The following is a 7,635-nucleotide window of genomic DNA, read 5'->3' on the forward strand; positions in this document are numbered from 1 at the left end:
AAAAGAGCTCACAGACATGTAGTTATGCTCTGAGCTGCTGTCTGATATCTGCTCATGTGCTTACAGAGCCAACCCGAGGTCAAACAGCCATCTTGCCACACCTCGTCTGTCAACAGTTGTACGTGTAAAATTAAACAAAAAGAGAGCCGTTTGCTTTTGTTGTTGACTTTGTGGTTTTGGACTGGTGGTTATATTGAGCCGTTTTTTTCTTATGGAGGCAGCTTACACAAACATAAGCGTGTTTTCCTACACCTGTACACCTCTGAGCGCCGCACTGCTTCGTGCTAGGGGTCAACCGTGATATCACTTGGGTTAGGGAACATATTTTATTACAGTAAATACACAACAGAAACTGCAAATGATTTAATTTACAGCATACAGTAAAGTATAAGCTCAGTTACAGACAATGAATAGGGGTCTGCCAGTAGAGAGTGGTTTGAGACACCATGATTGTGTATAGAAAACACAGGAAATTAGAAGAAAGGAGAGTCATTGTAAATCCAATTATATGTACACAACATGAAAGCACATATCTTTCGCTTCCGTTGATCTGAAAAAATCAATTGAGTATTTCAAATGAATTGTATTGTGAAGTACAGCAGCATGTTTTGAATCTATGCATGTGAAGGGTTCAAACGGAACAGTGTTGCTAATACAATTATATAATATAAAATAATCAGCGAGTGTTTTGGCATGTTATATGCTTAGTAAATTTCTGCTACAGATGTTCTTTAAGTGCTTTAAGGGTTTGTTGAAACACAGCAGAGGCTTCATTCATCCAGTAATTTGTAAGAGTATTTCTAATGCAAACATAAAATACACCTTGAGCATCTGTTCTGCTGTAAATTCCAATGTCAGAAAATGCTTTAAGAGGACAGCCGTTGATAAAAAAAATTAAATTACCACCACAGCCCTGGAATGACGACCTTTACATGCCAAGATTAACATAATTACTAACAGCAATCTATCAAGTGGGAGCTTAACCACAGCGCTGATGGTAGCTTTGAATAATCCCACTGACAAGGTGGAGAGCGGAACTATGCCGCAAAGTTACATTTAAAAAAAGAAAAGAGCCCCTGTTCTGGAGTTGGAGCGAGTTTTATATAAAAGAGCACAATTGTGGTAGTGCTGGCTTTATGTGTGTAGTGCGGGAGAGAAGCAGGCCTCCACCTGGCTCCACTGAAAATGGGAGTCTCCTACCCTGATGGCCTGCCAGCTGGCTTTCTGCCTAGCGCCTGCCAGGCAGCACACTGCCATTGTCCTTTAGTTGTTTCAGGGTGATCTGAGAATTAAAATAGACAGGACAACAGATTTTCCCTGTTTATACACATGAGAATGGAGAACAAGCACTGCAGCAAACAGAGAAAGCGAGGGAAACGATTTAAGCGAGGTTGTAAACTTGGCCAAGGATCGTGTAGAGTCCCAGCTCCAATACAAAATTAATGAATACCAACTGATGTGACTAATGGAATTCCATGTTATTAAAAATGTGGCTATTACGAAGTACTTAGTTCTATAAGGTCAACCAGCTTTAGTTTCACACCCAAGGCAAACATCCATAGTTTTAGATGTCACTCCCACAACCTATTCAGGTCTCGCAGACTGAAGCTCCTGTATGTTCCCAACAGAAGGGGAACATGTTTGTTCTTGGCTGCTCCAGTGGAGCCCTGCGAACAGAGAGCACTGTGCTGTGGCCCTTCTCCAAAAGGGACCATCTGTCCCCCGAACTTGGCCTAACCACACCAGCCTGCACTGCTATGGTGAGACAGAAAAGGACGTGTGGGGTTGATATGGCCCAGCAGGCCTCCAGAGTAAACCACCACCTATTTCCATCAGCACACATCCCCCCCTCCCCCTCTGCTGCTTCCCAGCAGCCTGCTGCTTACCCTGCAACCTCCATACCAATGACAGCCTGTCAGCAGAGTGCACTCCCCCAAGGAAAGGGGGGAGAAAGAAAACAAGGAGAGGAGGAGAGAAATGGTGAGAAGAGCGCTCTCATCTCGCAAAAGGAAAACTGTTAAAAGAGTTGTGAGGAGTTCAGATCGAAAGCTCTGAGAACACTGATGCTTCCGCTTCATTGCTGAGGTTAGTCAGAGTCCACATCATCACATTAGTGCTGCAGAGGAGGGGGAGTAGGTAAGCTATGTGACAACATTAGGATTTAGAACCGACACACTAACGCACAAACACATTCACACATCATTCAGGCAGCAGCATTTATAAACAGTGGCTGGCAGAGCAACCTCAGAGCGTGTCAATGCCATGGAGCATCTCTCGCTCCTTTTACTCGCTTCAGTGGTACTCATTTTCTTTTCAAAGTTTATTTTTCACACTTGGTCTGGTGTTGCTGGCAGACATCTGGGGTAAGGGAGACAATATGGACTACTGGGCAGCAGCTGGAGGCTCCACAGCTCCACAGAATAAGGTGTCAACCGGAGGACGCTATGAGTTAGGGAGGCCAGGAGTGAGCACAGATACAGATGAATCACTGGTGTATTTACCCCGCAAGAACTGTCTGTGCTGCGTCTGGCGGAAACACACTCACACAATCCTCCTGTGATGAGCTTTACAAACTAGACCACTCATGCATACCACTGTCTAGAACAAGACGATAGATAGATAGATAGATAGATAGATAGATAGATAGATAGAAAGAATGCCTATTCTGCACATAAATGCAAGTTAATGTGAAGTCATTATGCGTTCTTTAATTTTTCCCTTTTTTCATGACATGAAAACCAACATTAGGCATCAACAGTTGCCATGCTTACCTGATTAAGAGAGTCTATTTTCATCAGAGCCATTATTCCTAAGGGTAGAGGATTCAAAGCCCCGGGAGCCACTGTGGAAATGAGCCCACTGTGAAGATGCTATCCAAGTGCATTAAATCCATCAGCCACTTGTTGAGAGAAATCCGCCACACTTCACAGCAAAAAGCCTCGAAAATAAACAACAGCAACCCTTCCTTCTGCTCTTTTATCTAATAACTAGTTGGGGGAGAATATGGAGAAAGAGGAAAGAAAAAGAAGGAAAGAGTAAAAGAAGGACAAGTCTGGCAGCCATTGGGAAGTCAATTTAGTGAAATGCATACAGCTGTCCCTTAATGCATACAACCCTCTCCCTCCCCCTGTTACAAAGCTGCCAACTGAGTGAATGAGACTGCAACATTAGCATATGTAAAGGAAAGTAGGTGGCTGTGCTGGGTGGGGGGGGGGGGGGGGGGGGCAGGGGTGTTGGGGGGGGATGGGGTGGGCCATGACATTCAGAGTTTCTCTGGCTGACAGGAAGGACAAAAAAAGAGGTGGGAAAGCTATTGTTCCCAATAAAAGAAGCCCAGGTCAAGGCCCGTGACCTTCCAAGTTTCTTGTGATGGCTGACATTTGGAGCGACGGGAGATGGAATCCACTTATCAGTTCCCTGTTCGATGAAGTACAGCTTGGTATAAAAAAGGTCCGTCTGACAAAGTAAGGAACCATGACCAACTTAAACACACGTAGATAAGAGGAGACAGACATAACCAGAGAGGGTAATTGCCGTTTTTTCAAAACTGATAATCCCTCCAGCCATATGCCATATGCTGAGCCTCCATATCTTTACCTTCAGCAAACACCAGTGCAGGAGGGATGTAAGGAGTGGAGAGGTCCTCAGAGCAAGGATGAAAAACGTATGAAAAAAAGAGGATCATCTCTGCAGAGCGCTACTCTCTGGTGCTTCGCTGCAAACAGCTGTCAGTTTAAGGGCCTGAACACACCAAGCCAAAGAACTAGCACTAATAAAGACTGACAGCAGAACATTCAAGTGCAGCATTTCTCAAAAGATGTGAGACAATGCTGCAAAGACTACAGCTGCCAGCAACCCTGCTGCTCAAAGTCATGTATGTTCTGCACCTCAAGAAATAATAAATAAGTTGTCTATTTAAAAAAAAAAAAAAGAAGGTACAACTGGCAATGTAAAGGCTTGCTGTGCTTGTCAATACACTGGCATTGTGCTTGAAAAAAAAAAGGCTAAGGCAAAAAAAATCAGGAGAACCCATACAAATCTGCTGTTGGTTCCGGACAGTGAGCGGTCAAAAAACACAAGCACGGTTTCACATTTTTTAACAGACTTAAATTTATTCATTCAAACATTTAGCAAGTACTTTTGTTTATCCGATTACATATACAGACTTCTGAGAAGCGATTTCCTCTTATGCAAGCGCAGATCAGCTGGCCGTGAGCTGTAGTCTTTGTGGCGTTCAACAAGTTCTGCAAGTTATCAGGCAACGTTAGGCAACGCCGTCATTAAGTGTTTGCTCAGTTGCGGTTTGTTGACGCTAACTGTTTGAGGTCAGCTTTGTGTGTCATGGCCCTGACATGGAGTTAATACAGCAGACGGGTGACTGTTAGGGCTTAGGGTCGAGTCTGAACCAGGAGGGGAAACAGAAGACATAGAATGCCTTTTATTGTCACTGTACACATGTACAATGAGATTAAAAGTAACTCCTTTCCCAGTGCCAACATAAACTGTACGTAAAAAATATAACATGAGATAAGGTGCAAAGTTGAGACACTATGTACACATATGAAAAATAAGTCTGGTTTTTATATACAGTGTGATATGCAGTGTGGGTTATTGCACATTATTTGAATAATGCCTGATAGGGGTGATCATTTAATGAGTTTAATAAGATATTGGAGAATGAGAGTAATGGTATTGCACAGTAACAATAAAGTCCAGGGGTTGGGGGGTAAGAATGTAAACTCAGTGCATGTGAGAGTTCAGAGTGGTTATGGCTTCTGGAGAAAGAAAAAAAAAACATATATGGGTGTGGAGACTAATAAAACCTCTCTCAACAACCACTCAGGCAACTCTGATACCAACATTAAAAACTACGCTTGTGCTTTGCAATAACTAGGTATGAATGTGTGAGAGTATGTTTATGTGTTAAGTTCCTTCCTAACGCACATAAAGGCTAAATAAAGAACAACTTTGTGAGGTAAATGAGTTTTGATGATATATTTCTCCTCTTGTATAGTGCAACATAATTGAGTTTCAGGGAGGTTAATTGGACAAACACTAAAACAGTGTGATTCTAACAACTTTCTGATGAGTGCTTTGCTCTGTCTGTTTCTGGTTGGAGGTAGGAGCATGTTAATAGCAGGAAATGACAGACTTTAATCAAGCTGAATGAATGGCAGCAAGTACAGGTCTTTGTGCCACATTCTGCTTTGATCTAGCCTTTGCAGGCAGCTTCTCAGCTTTGATTTGAGTTGAGGGGAAGGAAAGGGTTTTATTTGAAGAGTGGGAAGCCCCAGGAGGTAACACTTAAGAGTTTTTGTCACTGCATCCCAGCAAACAGACAAACTATTCATCAGCCTACAAACATGTGCTGCAGGGCCTGTGGAGAAACACACAATCCCACAAACACAGCTCGTTTGCACATGGACGTCCGGGTCTGATGGGTAATTTACATACCAAGGTCATTCATTACACAAATGGATACACATGCAGAAAACCTACATTCACAAACACTAAAAAAACATCTTTCACAGCTCATCTTTTAAATGCTGTGCGGAGTTCGGATGAAAGATACCAATTGTCAACTCAATAGATTAAAATTGGCTAAAACCTAACAAAAAAAATGTACTTTTAGTGGCACAAGATTGTTTTCTTTTGAAATTTAAGGAGTTTTAAATTTGTTTTATCAGTTTTTTCAGAGAAAATTTGAAATTCAGGGAAATCAACATTGTATAAGAGTAGGATTCACCTTATACTTGAGTTGGGTAGTGTTCGCTGTGTACTTAACATACTACTTGCTTAGCGAAATAGTTAGGCAGTTTGGTAAAATGCCGTCATTTGTTTTCTTGCTGCAAGTTAGATAAGAAAATTGATGATGTACATTTCTTGGCCGGGCTGGCTCTAGGAAGTTCCCACACCCAGTCAAAAAACAGTGTAGCACATAACACCATGGAACGCCACATGTCATTTTTACACTTCTGATTTTGTATGAGTTAAACAGCAGACAAGTGTTAATTAGTGTTCAACATGTCAATTAGTGAGCTTTAGAGGTCCTGCTAGACAGATTTTTTTATTTTTAAATCTTAAAACAGAGTCATTAGCCTCTTTCTGACCAAGTAGTTACAGGAAGGTAGTTATAGGAATAGTCCACTTCTAAACAGTTCTACCAACTACCCTCCTCCAAAACCGGTTTGGCCATTTGTATTCACACTGGCCAAGTGGACGTAGGACCTGGTAGGGGGGGGGGGGTAAGAAGGCACATACAACAAACCACGGTGGCTTTAAAGACTAGGCTGGAGTACTTACCAGAGAAACACAGAAGACGAAGGCTCCAGCGTACGTTATGATCCTAATTAATATGATGGAAGAAGATAGAAGAGCAGAGAACATGCAAACAAAACAACTAGCATTAACAATGAGCTGGTTGAATGCATGTTAGTCTTGTGAGTTAGCCTATGTAGGCGAAATGCAACAGACAGTGAAGAATTGGTACGGTTAGTGTTTCAAATGTTGCTGAAACACAAACAGTACAACTGCGGTCTGAGGAACAGCGGTCTAAGGAACTTAATAATCCCCAAATTGGTCCAGTAGGACCTCAAGAAAAAAAGGGATCTAGGACCGTTCTATTCTAGGGAACAGCAAAAATCCCTCCAGTCAGAAAAAGGCTAGTCTAGCCGTTTTGCCCTGTTTCCACTTCTTATGCTAAGCTAATCTAACCAAATGTGGCTTTATATTCTAAGGACAGACACTAAAGGGCTATCAATCTTTCTTTCAAACTCTCAACAATGTAAATATGTGCATTTCCGAAAAAGGTCTAACTATTAATTTAAGAATTGGAATTGGGCACAACTTTCAACTGGAGATGCGTGGGACATAACTTTGGTGCAATTTGTTTTTATTATATTTGGTTAAATGACCAATGGGATAAACTGTCAAAAAACCCAATGTAGTCCCTTTCCCTTATGAAGTCTGATCAGAGACAGTACAAGTACACTCAACATTGCCTAGGAGATTCAAGCCTGATGTTGAATCACACACTCGTATATCATCTCTGTAGTGGAGGCAATTCTTTCGGGAAAACAACCCTGAGGGCAACTATTGTTATTCTATGGTCAACCTGAAGACAGCCAAACTCAGCATGATAGTATGGGAGCCATTGAGGCTTGCTTCATAATTACAGTACTAAACAAGTCAAGACAGCATAATGTGATAAGGAACCAAAGCTTCTGCCGGGTTGCTTCCACCAGGGGACATTTCATAATCCACCAAGAACGAAAGGCACCTGTATCCGATTATGTATTAGATTGAGCTTGCTTTCCTGAGGGTGTGATGATAGGCAGGCATGTGATACATCTGCTGTCCAGTATTTTTAGTCCTACTGATAACGGCATGCTGTGGCAAGGCAAGTTTCTCCTTAGTTATGCAGAGTTGGAGAGAAGCTGTTTAGGGAAATGGCCTGTTCTTCCTGCACAGAGGAAGAGATGGAAAAGCAGCTGGCAGGCAACATCTCTGAATGCCACTCCTCCCCTACCCGCCCCACCCTTTTCTCTCTCTCTCCAGCTTCAATCTTCCTCTCAGTTTGTTTTGTATCTGTTGTCTGAATTCATCAGAGCGCAGGACGCTGAGCTGCCTCCACTG

General features: G+C 42.4%; 1 protein-coding gene and 1 long non-coding RNA gene across 6 annotated transcripts in view; one reads left to right on the top strand and one right to left on the bottom strand.

Annotated features, from left to right (window-relative positions):
- Positions 1 to 7,635, bottom strand: part of LOC116705082 (signal-induced proliferation-associated 1-like protein 2) — an 84,160-nt gene that overhangs the window by 62,234 nt on the left and 14,291 nt on the right. Inside the window, exon 1 of one of the 5 annotated variants that reach the window (XM_032540932.1) lies at positions 2,772 to 2,968. The exons of the other annotated variants lie outside the window; for them this stretch is intronic. The gene's annotated coding sequence lies outside the window, so the exon portion shown is untranslated. Of the gene's footprint in view, positions 1 to 2,771; positions 2,969 to 7,635 lie in introns of those variants that run through there. 5 annotated transcript variants of the gene reach the window in all.
- LOC116705083 (uncharacterized) lies at positions 1,129 to 6,212 on the top strand. The gene is made up of 4 exons (XR_004335843.1): positions 1,129 to 1,138; positions 3,333 to 3,337; positions 5,178 to 5,186; positions 6,092 to 6,212. It is a non-coding gene; the product is annotated as an uncharacterized LOC116705083 (long non-coding RNA).

This window comes from Etheostoma spectabile, chromosome 17 (genome assembly GCF_008692095.1).
Source record: "Etheostoma spectabile isolate EspeVRDwgs_2016 chromosome 17, UIUC_Espe_1.0, whole genome shotgun sequence".
In the NCBI taxonomy this organism is placed as follows: domain Eukaryota; kingdom Metazoa; phylum Chordata; class Actinopteri; order Perciformes; family Percidae; genus Etheostoma; species Etheostoma spectabile.